The sequence below is a fragment of the Oncorhynchus masou genome, chromosome 27, assembly GCF_036934945.1.
Source record: "Oncorhynchus masou masou isolate Uvic2021 chromosome 27, UVic_Omas_1.1, whole genome shotgun sequence".
Lineage (NCBI taxonomy): Eukaryota > Metazoa > Chordata > Actinopteri > Salmoniformes > Salmonidae > Oncorhynchus > Oncorhynchus masou.
In genome coordinates, this window is record NC_088238.1 from 58,741,307 (window position 1) to 58,759,039 (window position 17,733).

Genomic DNA, 17,733 nt, shown 5'->3' on the forward strand with positions numbered 1-17,733 from the left:
CCCCAACCCCCCCCCCCATTTCTCTCTCTCTCCACTCTCTCCCATAGACATATCTTTCCAGAGCTAGTTAAACACAGGTACAATGAGGACCTAGAGAGCTTGTCCAGTGTTGGTGCTGATATTACGAAGGGCATTATAGAGTCCGGTAGAGTTTAGAGTGTGATACAGTGGCATGTTTCCTCGTGAATGTTTATGCTCTTCCAAAGCCTTCATCAGATTGATAATGAATGAACAAACACACAGCAAAACGAACTTCATTTACAATCAATAGAAATTGGAATCAGACGCTCTGTGTCTATGACATCTGTGTCAGACAGTGTGTATGTAAACTGTTTGGGGCGACCCCATTCTGTCGAATGGTCTATTGTTTGGTCGATAGGCTGTTGGTCGACCAAGATTTCTTCAGTGGAGCAGTAGCAAAAACATTCTTTTTTAAAATTCATGTGCAAGACACCTGTTTGATTCATGCCTGTCTGAGTGGACTGATCCATCGTAGAGGCCTGTCTATGTGGACTGATCCATTGTAGAGGCCTGTCTGAGTGGACTGATCCATTGTAGAGGCCTGTCTGAGGGGACTGATCCATTGTAGAGGCCTGTCTGAGTGGACTGATCCATTGTAGAGGCCTGTCTGAGGGGACTGATCCATCGTAGAGGCCTGTCTGAGTGGACTGATCCATTGTAGAGGCCTGTCTGAGTGGACTGATCCATTGTAGAGGCCTGTCTGAGTGGACTGATCCATCGTAGAGGCCTGTCTGAGTGGACTGATCCATTGTAGAGGCCTGTCTGAGTGGACTGATCCATCGTAGAGGCCTGTCTGAGTGGACTGATCCATTGTAGAGGCCTGTCTGAGTGGACTGATCCATTGTAGAGGCCTGTCTGGGTGGACTGATCTATTGTGGAGGCCGTGAGGCCCAGTCCATCACTCTAAGACGTGCTATTAAAATCGAATACGGTTATATTACATATGGTGTAACACAAATGTGCTTTCTCCAAAAATGTGCTTTCACCAACATTGGATAGCAGTGGTTCTGAAACATCATTGCTCTGGTGAATTGCCGCTTTTTCCTAGACCATGTTTCTATGTGCTTAATAGCAAAGTTACCCAGCATATTGGTGTTGAGGACAATGTGGCTGTCACACCCTGACCATAGTTTGCTTTGTATATTTCTATGTTTTGTTTGGACAGGGTGTGATCTGAGTGGGCATTCTTTGTTGTGTGTCTAGTTTCTGTGTTTGGCCTGATATGGTTCTCAATCAGAGGCAGGTGTTAGTCATTGTCTCTGATTGGGAACCATATTTAGGTAGCCTGTTTGGTGTTGGGTTTTGTGGGTGATTGTTCCTTGTTCCTGTGTTAGTTTGCACCAGTTTAGGCTGTTTCGGTTTTCACGTTACGTTTATTGTTTTTTTTGTATCGATCTTGTTTCATCATCATCATTAAAGATGTATCTAAATCACCACGCCGCATTTTGGTCCGACTCTCCTTCACCACAAGAAAACCGTGACAGTGGCAGCAGCAGAGTTAGGAGATGAAAAAACTGCTCTTGCCTTAATTGTCTAAGACAAGCGAGGCGAGAAGAAACCCCAACTTAATTAGGTCGATAATCAAGATCCTAACTGTTAAATGTGCTTACCTTTGTAAATTATCCACATACACTACCGTTCAAAAGTTTGGGGTCACATTAAATTGTATCCGCAAAACACCAGTCTCAACACCAGTCTCAACGCCAGTCTCAATGAAGAGGCGACACCGGGATGCTGGCCTTCTAGGCAGAGTTACAAAGAAAAAGCCATATCTCTGACTGGCCCAAAAAAATAAAACATTAAGATGGGCAAAAGAACACAGACACTGGAGAGAGGAACTCTGCCTAGAAGGCCAGCAACCCCGAGTCACCTCTTCACTATTGCCGTTGAGACTTTTGCGGGTACTATTTAAATAAGCTGCCATTTGAGGACTTGTGAGGCGTCTGTTTCTCAAACTAGAAACTCTCAAATCAAAGTTTATTTGTCACATGCGCTGAATACAACAGGTACAACTTACAGTGAAATGCTGACTTACAGGCTCTAACCAATAGTGCAAAAAAGATATTAGGTGAACAATAGGTAAGTAAAGAAATAAAACAACAGTAAATGCAGGCTATAAACAGTAGCGAGGCTATAAATGTAGCGAGGCTATAAATGTAGCGAGGCTATAAACAGTAGAGAGGCTATAAACAGTAGCGAGGCTATAAATGTAGCGAGGCTATAAACAGTAGAGAGGCTATAAATGTAGCGAGGCTATAAATGTAGCGAGGCTATAAACAGTAGAGAGGCTATAAACAGTAGAGAGGCTATAAATGTAGCGAGGCTATAAATGTAGCGAGTCTATAAACAGTAGCGAGGCTATAAACAGTAGAGAGGCTAAAAATGTAGTGAGGCTACAAACAGTAGCGAGGCTATAAATGTAGTGAGGCTACAAACAGTAGCGAGGCTATAAACAGTAGCGAGGTTATAAATGTAGCGAGGCTATAAATGTAGCGAGTCTATATACAGTAGCGAGGCTATAAATGTAGCGAGGCTATAAACAGTAGCGAGGCTATAAATGTAGCGAGGCTATAAACAGTAGCGAGGCTATAAATGTAGCGAGGCTATAAACAATAGCGAGGCTATAAATGTAGCGAGGCTATAAACAGTAGTGAGGCTATAAATGTAGCGAGGCTATAAACAGTAGTGAGGCTATAAACAGTAGCGAGGCTATAAATGTAGCGAGGCTATAAACAGTAGCGAGGCTATAAATGTAGCGAGGCTATAAACAATAGCGAGGCTATAAATGTAGCGAGGCTATAAACAGTAGCGAGGCTATAAATGTAGCGAGGCTATAAACAGTAGCGAGGCTATAAACAGTAGCGAGGCTATAAACAGTAGCGAGGCTATAAACAGTAGCGAGGCTATAAACAGTAGCGAGGCTATAAATGTAGCGAGGCTATATACAGTAGCGAGGCTATAAATGTAGCGAGGCTATAAACAGTAGCGAGGCTATAAATGTAGCGAGGCTATAAACAGTAGCGAGGCTATCAATGTAGCGAGGCTATAAACAATAGCGAGGCTATAACAGTATCGAGGCTATAAACAGTAGCGAGGCTATAAACAGTAGCGAGGCTATAATCAGTAGCGAGGCTATATACAGTAGCGAGGCTATATACAGTAGCGAGGCTATAATCAGTAGCGAGGCTATATACAGTAGCGAGGCTATAATCAGTAGCGAGGCTATATACAGTAGCGAGGCTATAATCAGTAGCGAGGCTATATACAGTAGCGAGGCTAGAAACAGTAGCGAGGCTATAATCAGTAGCGAAGCTATATACAGTAGCGAGGCTATAATCAGTAGCGAGGCTATATACAGTAGCGAGGCTATAAATGTAGCGAGGCTATAAACAGTAGCGAGGCTATAAACAGTAGAGAGGCTATATACAGTAGAGAGGCTATAAACAGTAGAGAGGCTATAAACAGTAAAGAGGCTATAAACAGTAGAGAGGCTATAAACAGTAGAGAGGCTATATACAGTAGAGAGGCTATATACAGTAAAGAGGCTATAAACAGTAAAGAGGCTATAAACAGTAGAGAGGCTATAAACAGTAGAGAGGCTATAAACAGTAGAGAGGCTATATACAGTAGAGAGGCTATATACAGTTGCGAGGCTATAAATGTAGCGAGGCTATAAACAGTAGTGAGGCTATAAATGTAGCGAGGCTATAAACAGTAGTGAGGCTATAAACAGTAGCGAGGCTATAAATGTAGCGAGGCTATAAACAGTAGCGAGGCTATAAATGTAGCGAGGCTATAAACAATAGCGAGGCTATAAATGTAGCGAGGCTATAAACAGTAGCGAGGCTATAAATGTAGCGAGGCTATAAACAGTAGCGAGGCTATAAACAGTAGCGAGGCTATAAACAGTAGCGAGGCTATAAACAGTAGCGAGGCTATAAACAGTAGCGAGGCTATAAATGTAGCGAGGCTATATACAGTAGCGAGGCTATAAATGTAGCGAGGCTATAAACAGTAGCGAGGCTATAAATGTAGCGAGGCTATAAACAGTAGCGAGGCTATCAATGTAGCGAGGCTATAAACAATAGCGAGGCTATAACAGTATCGAGGCTATAAACAGTAGCGAGGCTATAAACAGTAGCGAGGCTATAATCAGTAGCGAGGCTATATACAGTAGCGAGGCTATATACAGTAGCGAGGCTATAATCAGTAGCGAGGCTATATACAGTAGCGAGGCTATAATCAGTAGCGAGGCTATATACAGTAGCGAGGCTATAATCAGTAGCGAGGCTATATACAGTAGCGAGGCTATAAACAGTAGCGAGGCTATAATCAGTAGCGAGGCTATATACAGTAGCGAGGCTATAATCAGTAGCGAGGCTATATACAGTAGCGAGGCTATAAATGTAGCGAGGCTATAAACAGTAGCGAGGCTATAAACAGTAGAGAGGCTATATACAGTAGAGAGGCTATAAACAGTAGAGAGGCTATATACAGTAGAGAGGCTATATACAGTAGAGAGGCTATAAACAGTAAAGAGGCTATAAACAGTAGAGAGGCTATAAACAGTAGAGAGGCTATATACAGTAGAGAGGCTATATACAGTAGAGAGGCTATATACAGTAAAGAGGCTATAAACAGTAGAGAGGCTATAAACAGTAGAGAAGCTATAAACAGTAGAGAGGCTATAAACAGTAGAGAGGCTATATACAGTAGAGAGGCTATAAACAGTAGAGAGGCTATAAACAGTAGAGAGGCTATATACAGTAGAGAGGCTATATACAGTTGCGAGGCTATATACAGTAGCGAGGCTATATACAGTAGAGAGGCTATAAACAGTAAAGAGGCTATAAACAGTAAAGAGGCTGTAAACCATATCTACATGTACATACTACCGGAATCAGCCTGACTAACACAGGTTAGTCAGGCTGATTGAGGTAGTATGTACATGTAGATATGGTTAAAGTGACTATGCATATATGATGAACAGAGAGTAGCAGTAGCGTAAAAGAGGGGTTGGCGGGTGGTGGGACACAATGCAGATAGCCCGGTTAGCCAATGTGCGGGGGCACTGGTTGGTCGGCCCAACTGAGGTAGTATGTACATGCATTTATAGTTAAAGTGACTATGCATATACAGTAAGATAAACAGAGAGTAGCAGCAGCGTAAAAAGAAGGGTTGGGGGGGGTTCGGGGCGGGGGGGGTTCGGGGCGGCAGGGGGGGGGCAATGTAAATAGTCCGTGTAGACATTTGATTACATGTTCAGGAGTCTTATGGCTTGAGGGTAAACACTGTTGAGCCTTTTCGTCCTAGACTTCGGTACCGCTTCCCATGTAGAGAGAACAGTCTGTGACTGGGGTTGCTGGGGTCTTTGACCATTTTAGGGCCTTCCTGTGACACCGCCTGGTGTCGAGGTCCTGGATGGCAGGCAGCTCAGCCCCAGTGATGTACTGGGCCGTACGCACTACCCATTGTAGTGCCTCGCAGTCAGAGGCCGAACAATTGCCGTACCAGGCAGTGATGCGACCAGTCAGGATGCTCTCGATGTTGCAGCTGTAGAACCTTTTGAGGATATCAGGACCCATGCCAAATATTTTTAGTTTCCTGAAGGGGGAATAGGCTTTGTCGTGCCCTCTTCACAACTGTCTTGGTGTGTTAGGACCATTCTAGTTTGTTGTTGATGTGGACACCAAGGAACTTGAAGCTCTCAACCTGCTCCACTGCAGCCCCTTTGATGAGAATGGGGGCGTGCTCGGTCCTCATTTTCCTGTAGTCCACAATCATCTCCTTAATCTTGGTTACGTTGAGGGAGAGGTTGTTATTCTGGCACCACCCAGCCAGGTCTCTGACCTCCTTCCTATAGGCTGTCTCGTCATTGTCGGTGATCAGACCTACCACTGTTGTGTTGTCTGCAAACATTATGATGGTGTTGGAGTTCGTGCCTGGCCATGCAGTCGTGGGTGAACAGGGAGTTCAGGAGGGGACTGAGCACAAACCCCTGGGGAGTGCAGTGTTAGGGATCAGCATGGCAGGTGTGTTGCTACCTACCATCACCACCTTCCCGTAAGGAAGTCCAGGATCCAGCTGCAGAGGGAGGTGTTTAGTCTAAGGATCCTTAGCTTAGTGATGAGCTTTGAGGGTACAATGGTGTTGAACGCTGAGCTGTAGTCAGTGAATAGCATTCTCACATAAGTATTCCTTTTGTCCAGGTGGAAAAGGGCAGTGTGGAGTGCAGTAGAGATTGCATCATCTGTGGATCTGTTTGGGCGGTATGCAAATTGGAGTTGGTTTAGGGTTTTTGGGATAATGGTGTTTATGTGAGCCATTACCAACCTTTCAAAGCACTTCATGGCTACGAACGTGAGTGCTATGGGTCTGTAGTCATTTACGCAGGTTGCTTTTGTGTTCTTGGGCACAGGGACTACGGTGGTCTGCTTTAAACATGTTGGTATTACAGACTCAATCAGGGACATGTTGAAAATGTCAGTGAAGACATCTGCCAGTTGGTCAGCATATGCCCGGAGCACACGTCCTGGTAATCCGTCTGGCCCCGCAGCCTTGTGTATGTTGACCTGTTTAACTTCTCTACGATAGGGGGACAGTCGCGTCCCACTTGGCCAAAAGCCAGGGAAAATGCAGAGCGGCAAATTCAAATAAAATGATATAAAAATGAAACTTTCATTAAATCACACATGTAAGATACTAAATTAAAGCTACACTCATTGTGAATCCAGCCAACATGTCAGATTTTAAAAAGGCTTTTCGGCGAAAGCATAAGATGCTATTATCTGATGATAGCACAACAGCAAACAAAGAGAGTAGCATATTTCAACCCTGCAGGCGTTACACAAAACCCAGAAATAAAATATAAATCATGCCTTACCTTTGACGAGCTTCTTTTGTTGGCACTCCAATATGTCCCATAAACATCACAAATGGTCCTTTTGTTCGATTAATTCCATCCATATATATCCAAAATGTTAATTTATTTGGCGCGTTTGATCCAGAAAAAATTTGGCCGTACTTCTTCATTTCACAAAGGAATAACCTCAGCCATTTTCCAAAGACTGGTGACATCTAGTGGTAGCGGTAGGAACTGCAAACCAGTGCCTCAGAAATATAGTTCCCCTATGAAACCTCATTGAATAGACAGTGACCTCAACAAAAAAAGAAATTCTGAATGGTTAGTCCTCGGGGTTTTGCCTGCTACATAAGTTCTGTTATACTCACAGACAGGATTCAAACAGTTTTAGAAACTTCAGAGTGTTTTCCATCCAAATATACTAATAATATACATATCTTATATTCTTGGCATGAGTAGCAGAAAGTTGAAATTGGGCACGCTATATATCCAAAAGAGAAAATGCTGCCCCCTATCCCAAAGAGGTTTAGGTCTTACTCACGTCAGCTACGGTGAGCGTGATCACACAGTCGTCCGGAACAGCTGATGCTCTCATGCATGCCCAGTGTTGCTTGCCTCGAAGCAAGTGATTTAGCTCGTCTGGTAGGCTCTTGTCACTGGGCAGCTCGCGGCCGTGCTTCCCTTTGTAGTCTGTAATAGTTTGCAAGCCCTGCCACATAAGACGAGCGTCGGAGCCGGTGTAGTATGATTCAATCTTAGCCCTGTATTGACACTTTGCTTGTTTGATGATTCCTCGCAGGGCATAGCAGGATTTCTTGTCAGCTTCCGGGTTAGAGTCCCACACGTTGAAATCGGCAATTCTACCCTTTAGCTCAGTGCGAATGTTGCCTGTAATCCATGGCTTCTGGTTGGGGTTTGTATATACAGTCACTGTGGGGATGACGTCCTCAATGCACTTATTGATAAAGCCAGTGACTGATGTGGTGTACTCCTCAATGCCATTGGAAGAATCCCGGAACATGTTCCAGTCTGTGCTGCAAAACAGTCCTGTAGTTTAGCATCTGCTTCATCTGAACACTTCTTTATAGACCAAGTTACTGGTGCTTCCTGCTTCCTGCTTCCTGCTTTCATTTTTGCTTGTAAGCAGGAATCAGGAGGATAGAGTTTTGGTCGGATTTACCAAATGGAGGGTGAGGGAGAGCTTTGTACGCATCTCTGTGTGTGGAGTACAATGTGATCTAGAATTATTTTCCTTCTGGTTGCACATTTAACATGTTGATAGAAATTTGGTAGGATTGATTTAAGTTTCCCTTCATTAAAGTCTCCGGACACTAGGAGCGCCACCTCTGGGTGAGTGGTTTCTTGTTTGCTTGTTTTCTCATACATCTGACTGAGTGTTGTCTTAGTGCCAGCATCTGTCTGTGGTGGTGAATAAACAACCACGAAACTATAGCTGAGAACTCTAGGCAAGTAGTGTGGCCTGCAATTTATGACAATATACTCTACTTCAGGCGAGGAAAATCTAGAGACTTCCTTAGATTTCGTGCACCAGCTATTGTTTACAAATATGCACAGACCGCCATGTCAGTCTCTCTATCTTGCCGGTGCAGCGTCTCTAGCTGAATATCCATGTCGTCATTCAGCCACGATTCCGTGAAGCATAGGATATTACAGTTTTTGATGTCCCTTTGGTAGGATATTCGTGATCGTACTTCGTCTAGTTTATTGTCCAATGATTGCACGTTGGCGAGTAGTATTGACGGTAACGGCAGCTTTCCCACCAGCCTTTTCTGGGTCCTGACCAGGCATCTGGCTCTTTGTCCTCTGCGTCGCTTCCTCTTGCAAATAATGGGGATGTCGGCCCTGTCAGGTGTTTGGAGAATGTTCTGTGCGTCTTGCTTGTTGTCCATGTTAATGACCATGTTAAGATCAAAGTTAATGGCCATGTTAATGTCCATAGTCTCATTGTCATATCACTGTGTGGTGTGGTGTCCACGTTAATGACCACGTTAATGACCATGTTCATGTCCATGTTAATGTCCTTTGTCTCATTGTCATATCACTGTGTGGTGTCCACGTTAATGACCACGTTAATGACCATGTTCATGTCCATGTTAATGTCCTTTGTCTCATTGTCAAATAAAATAAAGTGTTATTGGTCACATACACATGTTTAGCAGATGTCATTGCAGGTGTAGTGAAATGTTTGTGTTCCTAGCTCCAACCGTGCAGTAGTATCTAACAATTCACAACAATACACACACAAATCTAAAAGTAAAATAATGAAATTAAGAAACATATCAATATTAGGACGAGCAACGTCAGAGTGGCATTGACTAAAATACAGTAGAATAGAATATAGTATATACAGTTGAAGTCGGAAGTTTACAAACACCATTGCCAAATACATTTAAACTCCGTTTTTCACAATTCCTGACATTTAAGATCACAGTTAGGATCACCACTTTATTTTAAGAATGTGAAATGTCAGAATAATAGTATAGACCAAGCCATTTGCGACCAAGCTTTAACTTCCCGACTGATGTCTTGAGATGTTGCTTCAATATATCCACATCATTTTCCTACCTCATGATGCCATCTATTTTGTGAAGTGCACCAGTCCCTACAGCAGCAAAGCACCCCCACAACATGATGCTGCCACCCCCCTGCGTTTGGGATGGTGGTTTTTGGCTTGCAATCCTCCACCTTTTTCATCCAAACATAAAGATGGTCATTATGGCCAAACAGTTATATTTTTGTTTCATCAGACCAGAGGACTTTTCTCCAAAAAGTACCATCTTTGTCCCCATGTGCAGTTGCAAACCCTAGTCTTGCTTTTTTATGGCAGTTTTGGCTTCTTCCTTGCTGAGGGGCCTTTCAGGTTATGTCGATATAGGACTCGTTTTACTGTGGATATAAATACTTTTGTACCTGTTTCCTCCAGCATCTTCTCAAGGTCCTTTGCTGTTGTTCTGGGAATGATTTGCACATTTCGCAACAAAGTACGATCATCTCTAGGAGACAGAACGTGTCTCCTTCCTGAGCGGTATGACGGCTGCATGGTCCTATGGTGTTTATACTTGCGTACTATTGCCTGTACAGATGAACGTGGTACCTTCAGGCGTTTGGAAATTGGTCCCAAGGATGAACCAGACTTGTGTAGGTCTACAATTTATTTTCTGGGGTCTTGGCTGATTTCTTTAGATTTTCCAATGATGTGAAGCAAAGAGGCACTGAGATTGAAGGTATGCCTTGAAATACATCCACAGGTACACCTCCAATTGACTCAAATACATGGCGTACCCGAACGGCCAAAACTATAGTTTGTTGACAAGAAATTTGTGGAGCGGTTGAAAAATGAGTTTTAATGACTCCAACCTAAGTGTATGTAAATCTCCGTACATACGAAACGAGTAAACATTATTAAAGTGACTAGTGTTCCATTATTAAAGTGGCCAGTGGTTCCAAGTCAATGTATATAGGGCAGCAGCCTCTAAGGTGCAGGGTTGAGTAACCGGGTGGTAGCCAGCTAGTGACGGCTATTTAACAGTCTGATGTCCTTGAGATAGAAGCTCTTTTTCAGTCTCTCGGTCCCAGATTTGATGCACCTGTACTGACCTCGCCTTCTGGTTGATAGTGGGGGGAACAGGCCATGGCTCGGATAGTTGGTGTCCTTGATGATCTTTTTGGCCTTCCTGTGACATTGGGTGCCGTAGGTGTCCTGGAGGGCAGGCAGTGTGCCCTCTGTGATGCGTTGGGCGGACCGCACCACCCTCTGGTGAGCCCTGCGGTTGTGGTAGGTGCAGTTGTCGTACCAGGCAGTGATACAGCCCTACAGGGTGCTCTCAATGGTGCGTCTGTATAAGTTTATGAGGGTCTTAGGTACCAAGCAGAATTTTGAGGCGCTATAGCACCTTGTTGTGTCATCCGAAAACTTGACGATTGACTTGGAGGCGTGCTTGGCCACGCAGTCATGGGTGAACAGAGAGTACAGGAGGGGGCCGAGCACACACCCTTGTGGCGCCCCTGTGTTGAGGATCAGCAAAGTGGAGGCGTTGTTTCCTACCTTCACCACCTGGGGGGGTGAAATGTTTGAAATGTATTCCAGGTGACTACTTCATGAAGATGGTTGGGAGAAAGCCAAGAGTGTGCAAAGCATTCATCAATGCAAAGGGTGGCTACTTTGAATAATCTAAAATATATTTTGATTTGTTGAACACTTTTTTTGGTTACTACATGATTCCATATGTGTTATGTCATAGTTTTGATGTCTGCACTATTATTCTACAACATAGTAAAAATAAAGAAAAACCCTTGAATGAGTAGGTGTGTCCAAACTTTGAATGGTGATTGCTATGTGGGTAGAGTGTAGGGCTTAATGATTGCTGTGTGGGTAGAGTGTAGGGCTTGATGATTGCTATGTGGGTAGTGTGTAGGGCTTGATGATTGCTATGTGGGTAGAGTGTAGGGCTTAATGATTGCTGTGTGGGTAGAGTGTAGGGCTTGATGATTGCTATGTGGGTAGTGTGTAGAGCTTGATGATTGCTATGTGGGTAGTGTGTAGGGCTTGGACATTGAGCTCTGAAGTGGACATTGGGCTCTGGAGTGGACAGGGGACTCTGGAGTGGACTAAGGAGAGTGAACATTGTGTATGGAATGGAAGGAACAGGATTGTGGAAATTATGTTAGAGTGGGAGGAGAAGGAGAGGAGGAGGAGGAGAGAAGGAAGAGGAGAGAAGGAGGACAATGAGAGGGGGAGTGGTGGAGGAGAGGAGGAGGAGAAGAGTAGGAGGAGGTGAGAAGGAAGAGGAGAGGAGAGGAGGAGGAGAGATGGAGGCGAGGAGGAGGAAGAGGAGAGGAAGAGGAGGAGGAGAAGGAGGACGAGGAGAGGAGGAGGAGGAGGAGAGGAGGGGGAGAGGCTGAGTAGGAGAAGAGGAGTCGGAGAGGAGGTGGAGGTGGAGGTGGAGGAGGAGGAGGAGGATGAGAAGGAGAGTCAGAGTATGAGTGGATGAGGATGAGGAGTCTACAGCATGTCTGTCTGTCTGTGTGTGCGCATGCGTTTTCCAAGACGACAGGCGCTCTGCCATGTCTGTCACACACACTTTACACACACGCTCATCTCTGTGCCATGCTTACGTCAACATGCCATACCTCATCATATCTGGGGGGAAAAGAGCAGTGGTTTACTGTTATCAGCAACATGTGTATTCACACACCTTGCCTTATTCCACCTGCACACAATAACCCATAATGACAAAGTGAAAACGTGTTTTATTTTAAATCCTTGAGACGTCACTACAGCTGGATTGGACTCCACCTGCGGCCAATTCAATTGTTTGGGACATGATTTAGAAAGAAACCCACCTGTCTATTTAATAAGGTCCCATAGCTGACATTGCATGTCAGAGCAGAAAATATATGATGTAGGCCAAGGAATTGTCTGTCGATGTCCGAGATAGAACTGTGATGATACACCACATGACCAAACGTAGGTGGACTACTTCTCATCCAACATCTCATTCCAAAAATCATGAGCACTAATATGGAGTTGGTCCCCCTTATTGCTGCTACAACAGCTTCCACTCTTCTGGGAAGTCTTTCCACCTGATGTTGGGAACATTGCTGCCGAGACTTGCTTCAATTCAGTCACAAGAGCGTTAGTTGGGCAGCGATGTTGAACGATTACGCCTGGCTCGACGTCGGCGTTCCGATCCCAAGGTGTTTGATGGGGTTGAGGTCGGGGATCTGTGCAGGCCAGTCAAGTTCTTCCACACCGATCTCGACAAAACAATTTCTGTATGGACCTCGCTTTGTGCACGGGGAGCATTGTCATGATGAAATAGTAAAGGGCTCTTCCCCAAACTGTTGCCACAAAGTAGGAAGTACAGAATCATCTAGAATGTCATTGTATGCTGTAGCGTTTACAATTTCCCTTCACTGGATCTAAGCGACCTAGCCCAAACCATGAAAAACAGCCCCCAGACCATTATTCCTCATCCACCAAACTTTACAGTTGGCACTATGCATTGAGGCAGGTAGCGTTCTCCTGACATCCACTAAACTCAGATTTGTCCGTCAGACTGTCGGATGGTGAAGCGTGATTCATCACTCCAGAGAATGTTTCCACTGCTCATGAAGCTCCCGACGGAACAGTTATTGTGTTGACGTTGCGTCCAAAGGCAGTTTGGAACTCAGTAGTGAGTGTTGCAACCGAGAACGGATGATTTTTACGTGCTTCAACACTCTGCGGTCATATTCTGTGAGCTTGTGTGGTCTACCACTTCACGGCTGAGCCGTTGTTTCTCCTAGAACTTTCCACTTCACAATAACAGCACTTACTGTTGATCTGGGTAGCTTTAACAGGGCAGAAATTTGATAAACTGACTTGTTGGAAAGGTGGCATCTTTTGATGGTGCACCATTGAAAGTCACTGAACTCTTCAGTAAGGCCATTCTACTGACAATGTTTGTCTATGGAGATTGCTTGGCTGTGTACTCTATTTTATACACCTGTGAGCAATGTTTGTGGCTGAAATAGCCGATCCACTAATTTGAAGAGGTGTTCACATACTTGTGTATATGTAGTGTATCTGAGGAAGGGTATAAAATAATTTCTAGAGTGTTGAACATTTCCAAGAGCACAGTGGTCTTCATAATTGGGAAATGCAAAAAATATGGAACTACCCAGACTCTGATTAGAGCTGGCCAACGGGGCAAGAATAACCTTGGTGAGGTAGGTGACCAAGAACGCAATGTCCACTGTGACAGAACTTCAGAGTTCCTTGGCTGAGATGGGAGAATCTGCCAGAAGGACAACAGTCTATACAGCACTTCAAAAATATGGGCTTTATGGGAAAGTGGCCAGACAGAATCCACTACTGAGAAAAAGGCATCACTCCTGGAGTTTGTAAAAAGTCACGTGAAAGACTCTGAGAGCATAAGGCAAAGGATTCTGTGGTCTGATGAGCCATTATGTTCACTCTTTTACACCTGAATGCAAAGCGCTATGTCTAGAGAAAACCAGGCACAGCTCATCACCCATCTAACACCATCCCTACCGTAAAGCATGGTGGTGGCAGCATCAAGTTATGGGGATGCTTTTCAGCGGCAGGGACAGTGAGACTGATAAAGATAGAGGGAACAATAAATGGAGCCAAATACAGGCAAACCCTTGATGAGGACTTGCTTCGGAGTGCAATCAACCTTAGACTCGGGCAAAGATTTACGTTCCAACAGGACAATGACCCCAAGCATACAGCCAAAACAACCCTGGAATGGTTTCAAAACAAGAATGTGAAAGTCTATGAGTGGCCTCGCTGAAGCCAAGACATGACTCTACGCTGATCCAGACATACCCAAGATGACTCTACACTGATCCAGACATACCCAAGATGACTCAAAGCTGATACAGACATACCCAAGATGACTCAAAGCTGATACAGACATACCCTAGACGACTCAAAGCTGATACAGACATACCCAAGATGACTCAAAGCTGATACAGACATACCCAAGACGACTCAAAGCTGATACAGACATACCCAAGATGACTCAAAGCTGATACAGACATACCCAAGACGACTCTACGCTGATCCAGACATACCCAAGACAACTCAAAGCTGATACAGACATACCCAAGATGACTCTACGCTGATCCAGACATACCCAAGATGACTCTACACTGATCCAGACATACCCAAGATGACTCAAAGCTGATACAGACATACCCAAGATGACTCAAAGCTGATACAGACGTACCCAAGATGACTCAAAGCTGTAATCACCGCCAAAGGTGCTTCTACAAAGTATTGAGTCAGGGGTGTAAATGCTTATGTAAATTATATAAGAGATTAAGGCGAGACCCAGATGCAGACACGGGAGACAGATGGTTTGAGTCTTTGATATTTATTACATCCAAAAGGGTATGTCATGGACAGGCAAAAGGTCAAAACCAGTTCAGAGTCCAGGAGGTACAGAGTGGCAGGCAGGCTCGAGGTCAGGGCAGGCAGGCTCGAGGTCAGGGCAGGCTCGAGGTCAGGGCAGGCTCGAGGTCAGGGCAGGCAGGCTCGAGGTCAGGGCAGGCTCGAGGTCAGGGCAGGCTCGAGGTCAGGGAAGGCAGGCTCGAGGTCAGGGCAGGCTCGAGGTCAGGGCAGGCAGGCTCGAGGTCAGGGCAGGCACGCTCGATGTCAGGGCAGGCTCGAGGTCAGGTCAGGGCAGGCTCGAGGTCAGGGAAGGCAGGCTCGAGGTCAGGGCAGGCAGGCTCGATGTCAGGGCAGGCTCGAGGTCAGGGCAGGCTCGAGGTCAGGGCAGGCAGGCTCGAGGTCAGGGCAGGCTCGAGGTCAGGGCAGGCTCGAGGGCGGGGCAGGCTCGAGGTCAGGGCAGGCAGGCTCGAGGTCAGGGCAGGCTCGAGGTCAGGGCAGGCAGGCTCGAGATCAGGGCAGGCTCGAGGTCAGGGCAGGCTCGAGGTCAGGGCAGGCTCGAGGTCAGGGCAGGCAGGCTCGAGGTCAGGGCAGGCTCGAGGTCAGGGCAGGCAGGCTCGATGTCAGGGCAGGCTCGAGGTCAGGGCAGGCAGGCTCGAGGTCAGGGCAGGCAGGCTCGATGTCAGGGCAGGCTCGAGGTCAGGTCAGGGCAGGCTCGAGGTCAGGGAAGGCAGGCTCGAGGTCAGGGCAGGCAGGCTCGATGTCAGGGCAGGCTCGAGGTCAGGGCAGGCTCGAGGTCAGGGCAGGCAGGCTCGAGGTCAGGGCAGGCTCGAGGTCAGGGCAGGCTCGAGGTCAGGGCAGGCTCGAGGTCAGGGCAGGCAGGCTCGAGAAAAAAAAATAGAATAGAGAATAGAAAAGGCAGGAGCACGAGAAAACCACGCTGGTTGACTTGGAACATACAAGACGAACTGGCAAAGAGAGACAGGAAACACAGGGATAAATACACTGGCAAAGAGAGACAGGAAACACAGGGATAAATACACTGGCAAAAAGAGACAGGAAACACAGGGATAAATACACTGGCAAAGAGAGACAGGAAACACAGGGATAAATACACTGGCAAAGAGAGACAGGAAACACAGGGATAAATACACTGGTACAGAGAGACAGGAAACACAGGGATAAATACACTGGCAAAGAGAGACAGGAAACACAGGGATATATACACTGGCAAAGAGAGACAGGAAACACAGGGATATATACACTGGCAACGAGAGACAGGAAACACAGGGATAAATACACTGGCAAAAAGAGACAGGAAACACAGGGATAAATACACTGGCAAAGAGAGACAGGAAACACAGGGATAAATACACTGGCAAAAAGAGACAGGAAACACAGGGATAAATACACTGGCAAAGAGAGACAGGAAACACAGGGATAAATACACTGGCAAAGAGAGACAGGAAACACAGGGATATATACACCTGGGATAACAAGATTCTCCTGGAGGGGGATGGAGACAATCACAAGGACAGGTGAAACAGATCAGGGTGTGACAAATGAGATATTTCTGTATTTCATTTTCAATACATTTGCAAATATTCCTAAACACATGTTTAAAACATAATAACTTTATCATTATGGGGTGTAGATGGTGGAAAGGAAAAAAATAAATGTAATCCATTTTGAATTCAGGCTGTAACTTTAACAAAATGTTGAATAAATCAAGGGGTTTGTATTCTTTCTGAATGCAATGTAACTCTAGTTCAGCTAGGAAATTATAGAGTGTTTAGTACATAGCTTGCGTTTTTAGAAATGCACATATTTTATAACAGAAAAGAAGCCTGTGTCATCCAAAAGCCCCCCAAAAATGATCTAACCCTAAAAATAATGTCCTAGTTTTGTAGCACGAACCAGTCTTGAGCAGGGGACATATTTGAGTGTGACACAGTTGTGTTTGATGTGTTCCATCATCACGGGGACTGTTCTTCTCCTGGGCACGTTCTGTTTTTAACTGGCTGTCCATCCAGACCTATCCCCCTCCGGAAAGAGAGAGAGAGAGAGAGAGAGAGAGAGAGAGAGAGAGAGAGAGAGAGAGAGAGAGAGAGAGAGAGAAGAGAGAGAGAGAGAGAGAGAGAGAGAGAGAGAGAGAGAGAGAGAGAGAGAAGAGAGAGAGAGAGAGAGAGAGAGAGAGAGAGAGAGAGAGAGAGAGAGAGAGAGAGAGAGAGAGAGAGAGAGAGAGAGAGCAAGAGAGAGAGAGAGAGAAAGAGAGAGAGAAAGAGAGAGAGAGAGCGAGAGAGCGAGAGAGAGAGACTGGACGGGCTCTGTCCTATCCAATTATTGTAACCCAGGGGTGGGCCGTGGGAAGGAGAGAAAGACAGAAGGAGAGATGAGGAATGAAAGTGGAATAGAACAATGACCCATAGAGTCACTAGTCTAAGATACCCTTCCCACCCTAACTATACTACGTACCCTACATACAGTTTATTCCACTCAGTGTTTTTCATTCAGAAAGATGACGCCATGAGCCATTTTTTTGTCTCTTTGTCTCAATTTGTACACTCACAACTATAATTTGCGAAGAGCCAATGATGGCAATCTTGGCAGATTTAGCTACTGTTGATGTTGAGGTATGTAAAGTGGGAAGTTGGCACGTTATGATGATGTCATCTTTCCGAGTGAAGGATATAGCCTTTTAATGTAACGGGTATTACACTGAGTGTACAAAACATTAGGAACACCTTCAGTTGCTCTCAGAACAGCCTCAATTCGTCGGGGCATGGAATCTACAAGGTGTCGAAGCGTTCCACAGGGATGTTGACTCCCATGCTTCCCACAGTTGTGTCCATTTGGCTGGATGTGGTGGACCATTCTTCATACACACGGGGGAACTTGATACACAGTGTGAAAACCCCAGCAGCGTTGCAGT

General features: G+C 45.5%; 1 protein-coding gene across 1 annotated transcript in view; it reads left to right on the forward strand.

Annotated features, from left to right (window-relative positions):
• Positions 1-17,733, forward strand: part of LOC135515392 (NACHT and WD repeat domain-containing protein 2) — an 80,686-nt gene that overhangs the window by 9,390 nt on the left and 53,563 nt on the right. The window lies entirely within an intron of this gene.